The sequence below is a fragment of the Xyrauchen texanus genome, chromosome 39, assembly GCF_025860055.1.
Source record: "Xyrauchen texanus isolate HMW12.3.18 chromosome 39, RBS_HiC_50CHRs, whole genome shotgun sequence".
Classification (NCBI taxonomy): Eukaryota; Metazoa; Chordata; class Actinopteri; order Cypriniformes; family Catostomidae; genus Xyrauchen; species Xyrauchen texanus.
The window spans coordinates 292,286-309,259 of NC_068314.1; the positions used below are offsets into that span (position 1 = coordinate 292,286).

Consider the following 16,974-nt stretch of genomic DNA (forward strand, 5'->3'; position numbering starts at 1 on the left):
GTTTTACACATTTACTTTTACATTTATTCATTTGGTAGACACTTTTATCCAAAGTGACTTACAAAAGAGGAAAACATTAGCGAATCATTTTAAGGAGACAGTGGTATGAAATGTGGCATATTACAAATGGCACTTTTCCACTGCACAATACGGTTTGACTCGCCTCAACTCTACTCTACTTTTCTGAGCTTGCATTTCCACTGCAGTTTAGTGCCGCCTCAACGTGGGTGGGATAGGCTGATCCACTGGTCATAGTTGTGCTGCCTCTACTGCTGTGACATCATCTTAAACACTACACAAACTGACCAAAACAACAACACAACCGCTAGCTGTTAGCTACTAGCTCATTTTGCTGCATAAAGCAGTTGTTCCATGGTGATTTTACACAAGTGTAAAAGTTAAATTGGCCTGGTTATTTTAGAAGTAAGCTTCCAGTAGCTGGTCAACTAAATAAAGTGAAGCTTTCAAGCAGAGTATAGTTAACGTAACAAAACGTACCATCCTCCATTGTGGCCGAGTTCACGGCACTCTCCCTCCCATTGCCTGCCGGTTTAGATAGTGTCCATTTGGTCAAACCACTTCCACTTTTCCTTGATGGTTCTGTAGTCACTTTTAAAAAAATTTTACTTTTCCCTACACTGTTGGTAGGTCCGGTGGTAGCCGTGTGCGGCCAACAGCTGAAACACTTCCTCAGAGACTTTTTAGTTTCACTCATCGCTAACGAGAGGACCATCTGCACCTTGTTTATTGACCACGGCGTGGTTTTGCGTACAGCAATTTCTTTTTTCACAATTCGAAAGTGCCATGAACAAATGGTACTGCTATTGCTGTTGCTAACTTTAAAACTAGCGGGTTAATGTCACGTGTTGCAAATCCAGTGTCGCTGGTAGTGACAATTCTCTCTGACCAATCAGTGATCTGCAGGATTTTGATGTCACGTTTAGTATCAGCTCGGCTCGCTTGGAAGCTCGACCGAGGTGGTACTAAAAAAGGTATCAGGTACCAGGTTCTATCCACAGTGGAAAATCCTCAAAAAGTTTCACTAGCATCAGAATAGTAGCATTCAAAACAAATTGAAATACAACAATGAGTGTTGTAACATGTGCTCTCTTAGGTTCATTAAAGACCAGACGTGCTGCTGCATTCTGGATCATTTGGAGAGGTCTAATAGCACATGCAGGAAGGCCTGCAATGAGAGCGTTACAGTAGTCCAGTCTAGTTATGACAAGGGACTGAACGAGCAGTTGTGTGGCATGTACAGAGAGGAAGGGTCTTATCTTCCTGATATTGTAGAGTGTAAATCTACATGATCTTGTGGTCTTTGAGATGTGGTCTGTGAAATTTAGTTTGTTATTGATAGTTACCCCTAGATTCCTGACCGTTTTGGAGATCGATACTGTAGTTGTACTGTAGATTCCAGGGTGGTGCCCCGACAATATTAATCCTCATTAATATTCTATTGATTTCGATAATCTATAGTTAGTTATTTGATGATTGTTGATTTGAAGGATTAATAAGCCAATGTTGATTCTAATCAATGGTCTATTGATTTTAATAATTAATCTTTTAAAATTATTAATTATTGCTAATAACAAAACTCGTTCCTAAAGGAAGCAACCAATAACGTTATTAACCATTCTGTTATTTTGTTCTAATCGGTTATCATTTGGAAAGGAGGCCACGGAACGCTGGAACCAGAACAAAAAAAAATCTGTTTCTGCTCCGAACAAACCAAAATTAAAAACATTTAATTTTTAGTCCCTGCTTTAAAGTAATGAATTTTGAATCTTGTTAGTTGTGCTACCTCCCAACATTGATCCAGGTATTGCTGCCCATGCTTAGCCAAGATCCAAATAAATAAATGGGCATTAAATATTGATTTGTGTTGAAATTATTGCATTATCTATTATTATAGTGATTGACCAATCTGAATCCCAAATTTCCCAAAACTGTGTAATATTTATTTTTAGCCTATATTTGACAGTGTAGGCTGTTTCTAAATGCAGTGAAACTCATTTAACACGAATTTGATATTGCACAGAAGGTAACACAGTAATGTTTTTGTTATTTTCTTAGTAGTAGTCTCTCTGTAGTAGTAGTAGTAGTGTGTGTGTGTGTGTGTGTGTGTGTGTGTGTGTGTATTCCTCACCTGCATTATGTCTTCTGGAATCAGAAATCGCAAGATCTTCTCCATTGGGCGGCACTGCGCGTCTTCTCTCTCTCTCGCTCTCTCTCTCTCTCTCTCTCTCTCTCTCTCTCTCTCTCTCTCTCTCTCTCTCTCTCTCTCTCTCGCTCTCTCTCGCTCTCTCTCTCTCTCTCTCTCTCTCTCTCTCTCTCTCTCTCTCTCTCTCTCTCTCTCTCTCTCTCTCTCTCTCTCTCGCTCTCTCTCTCGCTCTCTCTCGCTCTCTCTCTCTCTCTCTCTCTCTCTCTCTCTCTCTCTCGCTCTCTCTCTCTCTCTCACATTGTGCTGTAGTGATCAGCATCCACAGACCCGCGGCTGCTGTCATGGTCGCGTCTCTGTGTGCGGGCTGAAGGATGTTCAATGATCCGCCGGTGATCACAAACACACATGATCAGAACATCTGAATGATCTTTCTACTCCTCATCAGAATCTTTCCCTCAGTTTGAGTCTGAATGTGAACGCCAGCTATCGGATTTATGACATCTCATGAGAAATGAAACAAATGTGGATGTTTTTTTCATCGGAATTCTTCTTTAATTCGTTTGGGAAACACGGAGACTCGTCTGATGCTCTTCACTGAGATCGGGATCCATCAGTTTGGGTGAGATATATTCTTTACGAGTCTCATTTATTCTGTTTAAGTCAGATCTATTCTTAATATGTCAGATTTATCGTCTCTAATTTAGAGTCGTTGCAGTTAAACAGAATCAAATGAATCTTTGTTGTTTAAAAATTAGGCAATATTTGACAGGTTATAGAAGTATCTTAAGATAAAACAGACTTGATTCGTAACATTAAACTGCTGCTCTCATTACAGTAATCTGAGGGGAAACATTTCATTATATTGTTTGATTTTACTGCAGTGAATTCAGTCAAACGCGCTTCATGCTGAAACAATTCAAATTAGTCAATATATGAACCACTGTGTGTGTGTGTGAGACTGTGTGTGTGAGACTGTGTGTGTGAGTGGGTGTGTGTGTGATACTGTGTGTGTGTGAGACTGTGTGTGTGTGAGACTGTGTGAGTGTGTGTGTGTGTGCGTGCGTGTGTGTGTGTGTGTGTGTGTGAGTGAGTGAGTGTGTGTGAGTGAGTGTGTAAATGTGTGTGAGACTGCGTGTGTGTGTTTGTGTGTGATTGTGTGTGTGTGTGTGTGTGTGTGTGTTTTAGTGTGTGTGTGTGTGTGTGAGTGTGTGTGTTTGTGTGTGGGTGTGAGTGTGTGTGTGTGAGAGTTTGTGTGAGTGTGTGTGTGTGTGTGTTTGGGTGTGATTGTGTGAGTGTGTGTGAGCGTGTATTTATCACTTTGTGGGGACCAAATGTCCCCATAAGGATAGTAAAACCCGAAATGTTTGACCTTGTGGGGACATTTTGTCGGTCCCCATGAGGAAAACAGCTTATAAATCATACTAAATTATGTTTTTTGAAAATGTAAAAATGCAGAAAGTTTTCTGTGAGGGTTAGGTTTAGGGGTAGGGTTAGGTTTAGGGGATAGAATATAAAGTTTGTACAGTATAAAAACCATTATGTCTACGGAAAGTCCCCATAAAACATGGAAACACAACATGTGTGGGTGTGAGTGTGTGTGTGAGTGTGTGTGTGCTTGAGTGGGTGTGTGAGTGTGTGTGTGTGTGTTTGTGTGTGAGTGTGTGTGTGGGTGTGAGTGTGTGTGTGAGTGTGTGTGTGTTTTAGTGTGTGTGAGTGTGAGAGTTTGTGAGTGTGTGTGTGTTTGGGTGTGAGTGTGTGTGTGTGTGTGTTTGTGTGTGAGTGTGTGTGTGTGTTTATGTGTGGGTGTGTGTGTGTTTGTGTGTGTGTGTGTGCGTGTGTGTGCGTGAGTGTGTGTGTGTGTGTGTGTGTGTGTGTGTGTGTTTGTGTGTGTTTGTGTGTGTGTGTGTGTGTGTTTGTGTGTGAGTGAGCGTGTGGGTGTGAGTGTGTGTGTGTGTGTGTGAGTGTGTGTGTGTTTTAGTGTGTGTGAGTGTGAGAGTTTGTGAGTGTGTGTGTGTTTGGGTGTGAGTGTGTGAGTGTGTGTGTGTGTGTGTTTGTGTGTGAGTGTGTGTGTGTGTTTGTGTGTGGGTGTGTGGGTGTTTGTGTGTGTGCGTGAGTGTGTGTGTGTGTGTGAGTGTGTGTTTGTGTGTGTGCGTGAGTGTGTGTGTGTGTGTTTGTGTGTGAGTGTGTGTGTGTGTTTGTGTGTGTGTGTGTGTTTGTGTGTTTGTGTGTGAGTGTGTTTGTGTGTGTGTGTGTGTGTGCGCGTGTGTGTGTGTGTGTGTGTGTGTAGTATCATTACTAAACAAGGTGATACTGGTAAAGTGAGACAGCATGTCAAGACATTTAAAGAGAAGTTATGAGTCAAAGAAATAATAATATTTTTTTCTCCCTAATCTGGAACGCCCAATTCTCAATGTGCTGTAAGTCCTCGTGGTGTTGTAGTGACTCGCCTCAATCCGGGTGTCAGAGGACGAATCTCAGTTGCCTCCGCGTCTGAGACCGTCAATCCACACATTTTATCACTTGACTTGTTGCGTGCGTTACCGTGGAGACGTCGCGCGTGTGGAGACTTCGCGCTATTCTCCGCAGCATGCACGCACAACCCACCACACGCCCCACCGAGAGCGAGAACCACATTATAGTGACCACGAGGAGGTTACAACATGTGACTCATTCGGAGTAAATTCTAGAGACTGTTGTGTGTGAAAATCCCAGAAATACTCAAACCAGCCCGTCTGTGTATAGTGAAATCAAATATTGGGATAATAGTTTGAGTGCAAAAATGTTCATTTAATGCAAATAATTTTGAGAGGGCAAGATGCTTTTTTGAGTAACAAATGAAGACAATGTTTATTCAAAATTACCACTTCAGAAAAGGGGACGTCGTTTCCTGATATTTCAGTCATATTTCAGAACATATCAAGTAATCTACAAACAAATGATTCTTCATTGTGATGCGTCAATGTGAGCAACTTTCAACTTTCTATTTAACAAACCTATTCACCCCACTTAAGAAGAACAATGTGATTATAGGGAGCTTTTTACCCCAAATATTATATTATCCTTTCACTTATTGGACAGTTATTGTTGAAAATCAAAATACAGTAAATGTGATCATTTCAGGGATTGTTATTAGCTGCATAAATATTCAACATTTAAAAATAAATAAATAAATATGAGTTTACCTCAGAATCAAACTATAGACATTATTGCATCGTGGATCAGGAATATTTCTCGGTGTATAGAGTGACCAGCAGGTGTTTAGGAAAGTGCTGTGGGAGTTTTTAGTTGTTGTTTAGTGTTTTGGGAGAAAATCAAATGTCCTTTTACCCTGTTGTACTCCACATACTCTTCAAGTTTCACAGTATATTCTGTCTTTAGATGATATATTCAGGTTTAATTTAGTTTTAGATGTCAGTTCAATTATAATCTGCATTTAGAATTAGCATTTAGTTTCCACTGATTTTAAAGTTAAAATAGCCATGAAGGTGTCCATTCCCACCAGCATTTATGGTTTAATTTGACATCTGTCATGATACATCACATTCACATCTGATCTGATGTCTGGAGGTTCTTTGCCTTCTTTCTCTGATCTTAATTAGACACCAATTAAACGATTTCCTATGATCATAAAACTCATCGGCCCTCCAGGCATGAATTCGGTTCAAATCTCTTATTGATATTCAAATATTCAGTCTGTTTAACACATCTGATGTTGTCTGATGTTCAGCGTTTGGGACGTGAAATACAAACTGCATTTCAATTCAAATCCAACTAATAGTGCTAACGAGTATTTGGGTATTGGACGCATTACAAGTCTATGGGCATTTTTGTTCATTTCTTTTTTTAAGTCAGTATCAAGATTGTGGGTAAAATGTTTACCCACAATATGTATTCCGGTCCTGTGATAGGTCAACATTGAAGTTGAGTCGTACTTTTTTTTGCTGTTGTTTATTTTAAACAATGAGGTGGTGTGACGTAAACAACGTGTGAAGTACAAATATTCAATGTATTCTTTCAATTGTGCACATAAAAGCTGCATATATAATAATGATAACAGAACTGGAAAAATGCTGTTTAATCTAGTTAGGTTTAGTTATTTGGAGTATATCATGACATCAACTTTCCAGAAGTGTTTCATGTTCACAGCAGTTTTACCTCTTTCAATGACAAGCTCTTTATTCTTTTGAATTGTTTGTTTCCTTATCACTCTGTAAATAATGCCGCTGTGGAGGACAGCTTTTATTAGGGCTGTCAATCGATTCAAATTTTTAATCGAATTAATTACATAGTGTCACGGTTAATTAATCACAATTAATTGTATTTAATCGCATATACAAACATGTGCTGAGAAAGCCCCTCATATAACAATAATTCAATATATAATGATGAAATAATTACACATAGTTATCTTTAAATATTAAAAAATTATATATATATTAAAGATATTCAGATAATTAAAATGCATCACATTCCTGTAGCAGAAGAGTTAATCATTGATAAATACAAAAAGCGGCTTTAGAACACAATGTATTGTTTAATACCATATTATTGATCATAAGTCAATCATTGATCAACAGTTCACAGCAATCCATTTCACAAGTGAATTTGTCTGTTTAGAGATTTATTATGAGGGCTTGTTTAAGGACCCGTCAATGTACACCTGCGTCAGACATGCTTGTGTAGCGTCTCGGGTGCGTTGCGTCATAAACCTTAAATGTTTAGGTCACTGTGTCAAGTTAAATATAGTTTAATACTTAGAACACTCCGGGGACCAGCACCTTATCGTGGTGGAGAGGTTTGTGTGCCCTTATGATCCTGAGGGCTGTGTTGTCTGGAGCCATGTGCTCCTGGTAGGGTCTCCCAAGGCAAAGTGGTCTCAGGTGAGGGGCCAGACTAAGAAAGGTTCACAATGACTCTATGGAAAAAACGGAAAGAGGAAGAGTTACCCTGCCCGGAGGAAGCCAGGCCTAGATGGAGGGCTCGTTGGCGAGCACCTGGTGGCCAGGCTTGTCATGGAGCCCGGCCGGGCACAGCCCGAAGAAGCGACGTGAAACCCCCCTCTACATCCCTTGGGCCCACCACCCATTGGAGAAACCGCAGGAGTCGGGTGTGCTGCCATATGGGCGGCAGTGAAAGCCGTGGGCCTCGACGGACCAGACCCGGGCAGCAAAGGCTTGCTCTGGGGATGTGGAATGTCACCTCACTGGGGGGGAAGGAGCCGGAACTGGTGAGGGAGGTGGAGCGTTACCAGTTGGATCTGTTGGGGCTTACATCGACGCACAGTTTTGGCTCTGGATCCGTACCCCTGGATAGGGGATGGACTCTATTCTTCTCTGGAGTTTCACAAGGTGTGAGGCGACGGGCGGGTGTGGGGATACTCATGAGTCCCCGGCTGAGCGCCACTACATTGGAGTTTACCCCGGTGGACGAGAGGGTCGCCTCCCTATGCCTATGGGTTGTGGGGGGGGGGACTCTGACTGTTGTCTGTGCATATGCACCGAACAGCAGTTCAGAGTATTCGGCCTTCTTGGAGACCCTGAATGGAGTCCTGAATAGGGCCCCAGTAGGGGATCCCATAGTGATGCTGGATGACTTCAATGCACACGTGGGAATTGACAGGCGTGATTGGGAGGAACGGCCTCCCTGATCTGAACTCAAGTGGATGTTTGTTATTAGACTTCTGTGCTAGTCATGGATTATCTATAACAAACACCATGTTCGAACATAAGGATGCTCATAAGTGTACGTGGTACCAGAGCACCCTAGGCCGAAGATCGATGATCGTGTCGTCGGATCTGAGGCCATATGTTTTGGACACTCGGGTGAAGAGAGGGGCAGAGCTGTCAACCGATCACCATCTGGTGGTGAGTTGTGTCAGGGGGTGGGGAAAGACCCTGGACAGACCTGGGAAGCCCAAGCGAGTAGTGCGGGTGAACTGGGAACGTTTGGAGGAGGTCCCTGTCCGCGAGATCTTCAACTCACACCTCCAGCGGAGCTTTTCAGGCATCCCTGCGGAGGTTGGGGACATTGAAACGGAGTGGGCAATGTTCAAAGCTTCCTTTGCCGAAGCCGCGGTGGAGAGCTGTGGCCTCAAGGTTTTAGGTGCCGCAAGGGGTGGTAACCCTCGAACACCGTGGTGGACACTGGTGGTCAGGGAAGCCGTCCGACTGAAGAAAGAGGCCTTCCGGGATTTGTTGTCCCGGAGGTCTCCGGAGGCAGTTGCAAGGTACCGACAGGCCCGAAGGGCTGCGGCCTTGGCTGTGAGGGAGGCAAAGCAGTGGGTGTGGGAAAAGTTCGGAGAAGCCATGGAGAAGGACTTTCGGTCCGTACCAAAGTGCTTCTGGAAAACCATCCGCCACCTTAGGAGGGGGAAATGGGGAACCATCCAAGCTGTATACAGCAAAGATGGGACGCTGTTGACCTCAACCGAGGAGGTTATTGGGCGGTGGAAGGAACACTTTGAAGAACTCCTAAATCCCAACACGCCCTCTATGGTAGAGGCAGAGCCGGAGGCTGATGGGGGATCAGATTCTATTTCCCTGGGGGAGGTCACTGAGGTAGTCAAACAACTCCGCAGTGGCAAAGCCCCGGGGATTGATGAGATCCGACCAGAAATGCTGAAAGCTTTGGATGTGGAGGGGTGTCATGGATGACACGCCTCTTCAACATTAGCGTGGAAATCTGGGACAGTGCTTAAGGAGTGGCAGAACGGGGTGGTGGTTCCCCTCTTCAAAAAGGGGGATCAGAGAGTGTGTGCCAACTACAGGGGTATCACACTTCTCAGCCTCCCTGGTAAAGTTTACTCCAAGGTGCTGGAGAGGAGGGTTCGGCCGATTGTCGAACCTTGGATTGAAGAGGAACAATGCGGTTTTCGTCTTGGCCGTGGAACGACGGACCAGATCTTTACTCTCGCAAGGATCCTGGAGGGGGCCTGGGAGTATGCCCATCCGCTCTACATGTGTTTTATGGATCTGGAGAAGGCGTATGACCGGGTCCCCCGGGAGAGACTGTGGGAGGTGCTGCGGGAGTACGGGGTGGGGGGGTCCCTTCTTAGGGCGATCCAATCCCTGTACGTCCAAAGCGAGAGCTGTGTCCGGGTCCTCGGCACGAAGTCGAGTTCATTCCATGTGGGGGTTGGTCTCCGCCAAGGCTGCGCTTTGTCACCAATCCTGTTTGTGATATTCATGGACAGGATATCGAGGCATAGTCGGGGTGGGGAAGGTGTGCGGTTCAGTGGGCTGGGGATCTCATTGCTGCTTTTTGCAGATGATGTTGTCTTCATGTCATCATCGGTCCCTGACCTTCAGCTCTTACTGGATCGCTTGGCAGTCGAGTGTGAAGCAGCTGGGATGAGGATTAGCACCTATAAATCTGAGGCCATGGTTCTCAGCAGGAAACCGATGGAGTGCGTACTCCAGGTAGGGAATGAGGTTTTGCCCCAAGTGAAGGAGTTCAAGTACCTCGGGGTCTTGTTCACGAGTGAGGGGACAATGGAGCAGGAGGTTGGCCAGAGAATCGGGGCAGCGGGGGCGGTATTGCACCCGCTCTATCGCACCATTGTCACGAAAATAGAGCTGAGCCGAAAGGCAAAGCTCTCGATCTACCGGTCAATTTTTGTTCCTACCCTCACCTATGGTCATGAAGGTTGGGTCATGACCGAAAGAACTAGGTCGCGAGTACAAGCGGCCGAAATGGGCTTCCTCAGAAGGGTGGCGGGCTTCTCCCTTAGAGATAGGGTGAGGAGCTCAGTCATCCGTGAGGAGCTCGGATTAGAGCCGCTGCTCCTTTGCGTCGAAAGGAGTCAGTTGAGGTGGTTTGGGCATCTGGTAAGGTTGCCCCCTGGCCGCCTCCTTAGGGAGGTGTTTCAGGCACGTCCAGCTGGGAGGAGGCCTCGGGGAAGACCCAGGACTAAGTGGAGAGATTACATCTCCACACTGGCCTGGGAATGCCTCGGGCTCCCCCAGTCAGAGCTGGTTAATATGGCTCGGGATAGGGAAGTTTGGGGCCCCCTGCTGGAGCAGCTGCCCCCGCGACCGACTTCGGATAAGCGGTTGAAGATGGATGTATGGATGGACTTAGAACACATCTTGAGATCCAAGTCTCAAGTGTTTTGAATGCAAGAACGTAACGCATGTCTGTGTTGTTGCTGCTGAAGGTTGTTTTCTTCACTGTATAAAATGCACATTGCCATACAGCTGAAGTTTCAATTACTGCCCTCTGGAGTATTGCGATTAATTGCGTACATTTTTATAACGCATTATGTTTTATAAAATTAATCGCACTGAATTAACACGTTAAATCGAGAGCCCTAATATATATATATATATATTTTGTTATATATAACAATATAGCAGAATCTTGACCAGTCTGTTCAGTTCCCTGTAGTCATTGAGTCTGTACAGTTCCCTGAGGCTGTCAACGAGCCTGTCATGTTCCCTGTGGCTGTCATTGTGTCTATCCTGTTCCCTGTGGCCGTTCACGAGCCTATCCTGTTTCCTGTGGCCATTGAAGAGCCTGTCCATTTCCCTTTAGTCATTGAGTCTGTCCTGTTCCCTGTGGCCGTTGACGAGCCTGTCCAGTTCCCAGTGGCTGTTTACGAGCCTGTCCTGTTCTACGTGGTTGTCAACAAGTCTGACCAGTCCCCTGTGACCATTAATGATCATGTCCAGCCCCTGGTGAACTTCGACGAGCCTGTTCAGTCCCCTGTGACAGTCGACTATCCTGTCCAGTCCATAATGGCCGTCGGCCAGCCTTTTACACAATCCAGTGGCCAGCACCCATCAGACACCAGCTACCAGTCTGTTGCTCAGTCCAGTGGCCAACACCAATCAGACACCAGCTACCTGTCTGTTACTCATACCAGTAACAAGCACCCATCAGACACCAGCGACTAGTCTGTTGCTCAGTCCAGTGGCCAACACCAATCAGACACCAGCTACCTGTCTGTTACTCATCCCAGTAACCAGCACACATCAGACACCAGCGACCAGTCTGTTACTCATCCCAGTAACTAGCACCCATCAGACACCAGTGACCCGTCTGTTGCTTATCCTAGTAACCAGCACACATCAGACACCAGTGACCCGTCTGTTACTCATCCCAGTAACCAGCACACATCAGACACCAGCGACCAGTCTGTTACTAATCCCAGTAACCAACACCCATCAGACACCAGCGACCCATCTGTTGCTCAGTCCAGTGGCCAACACTCATCAGACACCAGCGACCAGTCTGTTACTCATCCCAGTAACCAGCACACATCAGACACCAGCAACCAGTCTGTTACTCATCCCAGTAACCAGCACCCATCAGACACCAGCTACCAGTCTGTTGCTCAGTCCAGTGGCCAACCCTGATCAGACACCAGCTACCTCTTTTACTCATCCCAGTAACCAGCACCCATCAGACACCAGCGACAAGTCTGTTGCTCTGTCCAGTGACCAACCCTGATCAGACACCAGCTACCTCTTTTACTCATCCCAGTAATCAGCACCCATCAGACACCAGCAACCCGTCTGTACTAATTCCAGTAACCAGCACACATCAGACACCAGTGACAAGTCTCTACTGCTCAGTCCAGTGGCCAACACCGATCAGACACCAGCTACCTCTTTTACTCGTCCCAGTAACCAGCACCCATCAGAAACCAGTTACCAGTCTGTTACTCATCCCAGTAACCAGCACCCATCAGAAACCAGTTACCAGTTTGTTACTCATCCCAGTAACCAGCACCCATCAGACACCAGCGACCAGTCTGTTGCTCATTCCAGTGGCCAACACCCATCTGACACCAGCTTCCCGTCTGTTTTGCGGTCCAGTAACCAGCATCCATCAGATTCCAGCGACCAGCCTTTTACTCAGTCCAGTGGCCAGCAGCTATCAGACACAATCAACCAGTGTGTTGCTCAGCCCAGTAACCAGCACCAATCAGACACCAGTCTGTTGCTCAGTCTGTTCAGTCCCCAGCAGGTGCCACTTACTCAGTCCCATCCCCAATGATCACTGACTAGTCTTTTCAGCCCTGTGAGGTCCCCGCCTAGTCTGACTAGCCCTCTGCGGTCCTCACTCGGTCTCACCCAGTCCTTTCCCCAGTGGTTGTCGACCTGTCTGACCCAGTCCTGTCTGGTCTGTCTGGTTTGGACACCAGGAGGCATCCGTTAGGGAGTGGGTATTGTTACGGCCTCTGTCTGACAGCCATCTCCTTTCTGTTATCTGTGAATGTGTTTGTATCTGTCTTGTGTGTGAGCGCAAGGCTATTTTTCACTTGTTTCTGCACTTGGTTCCTTCTTCCTGCTAAGCATACCATGATAGATATTGCATTATAGTTTAGAGGATAGAATGCATGAAAATCATTCAAATTTAAACTATGTGTTTGAAACCAAGGTATAAAACCTCTGCTGGAGAAAAACAAACATTTTTGAATGTATTTGCGGTTTAATTCCTCAGTCGAGCATGTATTCCTCCTTTTCTTTCTAATGATTGTGAACGTGTTGAAGGTTTGTGATCTGTAGTGAGAATATAGAAGCTCTTTGCTTGTAATGAGGGATGAAATTTACTCTGCAGAAAAGTGAAGCTGAGCCCAGCTCGTGTCTGTGTGGATTTGACATTCATCTGGACAGGAAGGTGGCAGTAATCTTGCAAAAGCTGTTTGTGTGTGTGTGTGTGTGTGTGTGTGTGTGTGTGTGTGTGTGTGTGTGTGTGTGTGTGCGTATCGTGAAGACTGTCTGTTATTTTTAGACTTTGTGCTTACGTTCAGGTACAAACAGTAAATGTGGCTTTTCATCACAATTCGAGATGTTCCTTTATGAGGGAGACATTTACATATAAAAGTATATTAATTTTATTTTAAACACAAACCAAACTGTGTGTTTGTAGAGGAACAAAAATACTTGTGAATGTTTTGATTAGTTATGATTGAAAAAAGTAATATGCAGAGTTCATTTTAGGTTGAAAATGTTTGTCCAGATCGACACAGCAAAATTGCTTCAACCAATGGCATGAGATTAGGGGCGGGACTATCTGTTTGTCTCACCAATGGAAGACGTGAGCATTCCGGAAACCTGTTTTAAAACAGTCAATAATTTTGCGATTCCTTTTGGTGACGTTGGAAGCCCTTAGATCGTCAATATGTGGTGAAATCAGCTCATGATCACCTGTAATGAGTGTTTTAGATCAGCGGTGTGTGTTAAACACTGATCTATCTCAGTGCAAACCCTTTACATGAGGAGATATCTAGAGCGTCTCTGTCAGGCTGAGTCACAGAGCTGAGGTGACATTAGAAACCGCACACTACACAAGTGGACTCTTAACAGTTTGGAGAATTGAGTCATTATAGGGGCTGTGTGTGTGTGTGTGTGTGTGTGTGTGTGTGTGTGTGTGTGTGTGTGTGTGTGTGTGTGTGTGTGTGTGTTAGAGAGAGAGGCCCTCAGAAGATCAGGTGGGTGATGAAGTGATGCTTTGGTGATCATGAGAGATGTTTGAGTCATCGGACCTTCAGTCATGTCTCATGTCTGTTTCAAATCCCATATAAAGTTCTTCCAAACACATTCTCCATTGTCTTATGAGGTGGTTTTCATATATAAGGCTATATGATTTGGCATTATGGTGAATTTTGCTCTTTCATAGTTTATAGACTCAACACTGAAGTGTGAAACTTTTTTCGGTTTTAGAATACTTTTTCCTATCCCAACTTCATATGTAGAGACAGATGTAAGTCAATTAAACCTGTAGATTTATTTTCTGGAAAACTGAACGTTGTCTCTGTTGCGCTATAAAAAATCCTCTTTGTTTCTCATGACACTCAACATCATTGGTTCAACCAATGGTTTTACTTTTGAGTTTGTTGAAAGCTGAAAAAGAAACCTTGAGATTACTGTCATTTTTTCCTTTAGGAGAACAATCTGAGAAACAGACTTCAGCAAAAGTCTCCAATTGCTCTCCAGTACTCTCGTTGCTGTCAAGAAGAAATAATCGACATCAACTGTGATTTCTTTTGTTCTAGCATATGGTGTTTGATCTAGATTAAACAATTCTCTCATTGAAATGATTTGCTGCAGGATCACAACGCCCTCTTTCATTTTAGAATATTTTTGGTGCCACTTGTTGTCAAACAGGAAGTGTTTAGTTTAAAAATGAAATTGTTCACATGGGAATAGAGTTTATTCTGATGGTTTGTCATTGATGAATGGCGTTTGCTGGAGCTGCACAGAATCTTCATTTCCATCTGTTTGTCCTGCAGCTCTTGTTTGTAGGTTATCATGCAAGAGGCGGCTGTTTAGAAAACGAAGGTGATTCGGTCCAGACGCTTCACGCACAATTATATGATGAGGATGAAGCTGTACAGACTGTAGAGTTCAGGAGATTCCGTTCTCTCTGCACATTGCAAGCGTCTTTCTTAAACAATCCTGCAGCGTTTGGAAAGAGACCTAAGATTTATTCTGGGATCTGCTGAAGGCTGGAGCTGCTCCACTGCAGAGATTCACTGAGAGACAGACAGACAGACAGAGAGAGAGAGAGACAGGGTTTGGCATCAGCATTCCTTCTGTAATTCACAGTGTAAATCATTGTTGTCTTGTACTCTCATCCGCTGATGTAAACTGACTCATGTCATGCCTGAAATCAAATGAAATGTTGGAAGAGATTCATTCACACAAATTGCTACTTGCTATTACTATTGGGGGTGGGGGGGGGGGGATTCTCATTCCAGAGAGTATTTGATTGGTTCTCATTGGCGACAGTGATGTTTAAATTTTTATTAAATCGTACTTGTCATTACTATCTTTTCTAAAATACAAATATTTGGAACCCCCTAAAGTCCCCCCCTGTAAACGTAACAGCATTTTTTAGTGTGTATCTGAAAAATTCATATTTCACTTTACACAATCATAGAGATGATCTTAAAAGTAGTACACATGGACATAAAGCCACACAATTCAAATTCTTTAATGTGTTTTTCTCTGCTCAATGGGACTGACCTCGTGTGCTCCTGAAGGTGTTGAATCTCGCATGGCCTCTTTTCTTCTGTCTGACGGTTCCTCTGGGATGATGGACGCGTGAGCTGCTGTTGTTCCAGCTCCATTTGGCTGATTCATTCAGAGAGCTTTATATCTCCATCTGTTGCTTTCACTGTGTTTTTGTGTGTTTGCGGCAAAACCTTCAGATTAATTTACCATTTAATAAAGTCGAAGCCAGAGCTGCCAATCATAACTCTGAGTGACCGCGGATGAGAAATATGCAGTGACATTTGAGATTTTTCTTTCATATTGCTTTTGTGTAAATTCATGGAAGGTTCTTTGAGTTCTTTACGGTTCTCATTGAGGTCATTCGTTAGAATCTCTCACATTCTAATGACGAATCGCTCTCTTGCATAACATGACGATATTCATTACAAACAGCTGAAATCTCTCGCACACACCGGTGCATGTTACTCTGTGAAAACACTGAGAGGAAGTGAGTTTCACACGCGGGTGACTGATGCAGTGATTTCACATTCACGTGATGGATGAAAGAATATCCTGGCGCTGGGGAGAGCCTCTGTTATAAATCACACCGCTTCCTGCGTGAGTCGAGCTCATATGAATGCGCACCTGCCCGCGTCAGAGCTACATTAATGAGTCGGGGGACACGTTGAGTCCTGCACACCCGGAGCGGAAGGATGGATTTGAATGAAGTGGCTTTACTCTGCCTGTTCACGATTCAACACAACTGCTACTGTAGACTCAACCCTTAAAAAACATATTTATAAAAGCCTGTATAAAAAACTCTGGGTGATAATAGCGTTTTTTATGTCAATCATCACTATTATTATAGCTCATATTTAGGGTTTTTGATTTGACCGTTTGTGCTCCAGACATGAATGATCTCTCAAATCATGTGTCTTGTTGAGGGGAGCTGTTCTGTTACTTTACGAAGAGATCGAGTCACTCCTAATATTTTGACTTGGTTTGATAAAATGATAAAAAAATGACAATTATTCCTATCATTTTATTTACTAATTTTTCTGGATCTATCCAAATGGATGATGCGACAGCAACTACTGAAACATCTTTTTACAATAGGCCATCATTTCCAAATTTGGGAGGAGCTCTTTTGACTTTTTGATGCAAACACCCAGAACACCTTAGTAACACTGTCAAAATTGCTGTCAATGTGGTCAAATCACTCAGAACACTATAGCAACTGCCCACAACACCATAGAAACCACCAAGTACATAATGGCAACACCCTAGTAGAGGCAGAGCAATGATGTTACACCTGTCCAAATGCCATAGCAAACACCATAGGAACACCCTAGAACAGCTAGCAATGCTTTTAAACCACTCAAAACACCTTAGCAACAAACCACAACACCATAGCAACCACCCAGAACATCTTAGCAACACCCTAGAAACTGTTAACAATGCTGTTGCACCACTCAAAACACTGAAGCAAGTGCCCACAACACCCTAGCAACAACCCACAACACCATAGAAACACAGTAGAAATGGTCAGCAATGCTGTTACACAACTGAAAGCACCTTAGCAAAAACCCACAACACCCTAGCAACCATCCAAAACACCTTAGTAACACCCTAGAAATGGTTAGCAATGCTGTTACACCGCACAAAACACTTAGAAACTAAAGGCTATTGCCCCTAGTGTCAGTCGCTAGTGTGCCTCTTGAGGCCAGGGAAGTGAGGTTTACACATACCGCACAGCTAACACTTACCAGCTGGCACCCGTTGCACTAGAAACCACCCAGAACACCCTAGCAACACCCAAGAAGCTGTTAGCAATGCTGTTACACCACTCAAAGCACATTAGCAACTGCC

General features: G+C 44.2%; 1 protein-coding gene across 1 annotated transcript in view; it reads left to right on the forward strand.

The window, feature by feature from the left end:
* The first annotated feature begins 2,516 nt into the window (after window positions 1-2,516).
* The window catches only part of LOC127632445 (interleukin-1 receptor accessory protein-like 1-B), a 443,487-nt gene continuing 429,029 nt past the window's right edge, over window positions 2,517-16,974 (forward strand). The window contains exon 1 of the mRNA XM_052111029.1: window positions 2,517-2,783. The gene's annotated coding sequence lies outside the window, so the exon portion shown is untranslated. The remainder of the gene's footprint in view (window positions 2,784-16,974) is intronic.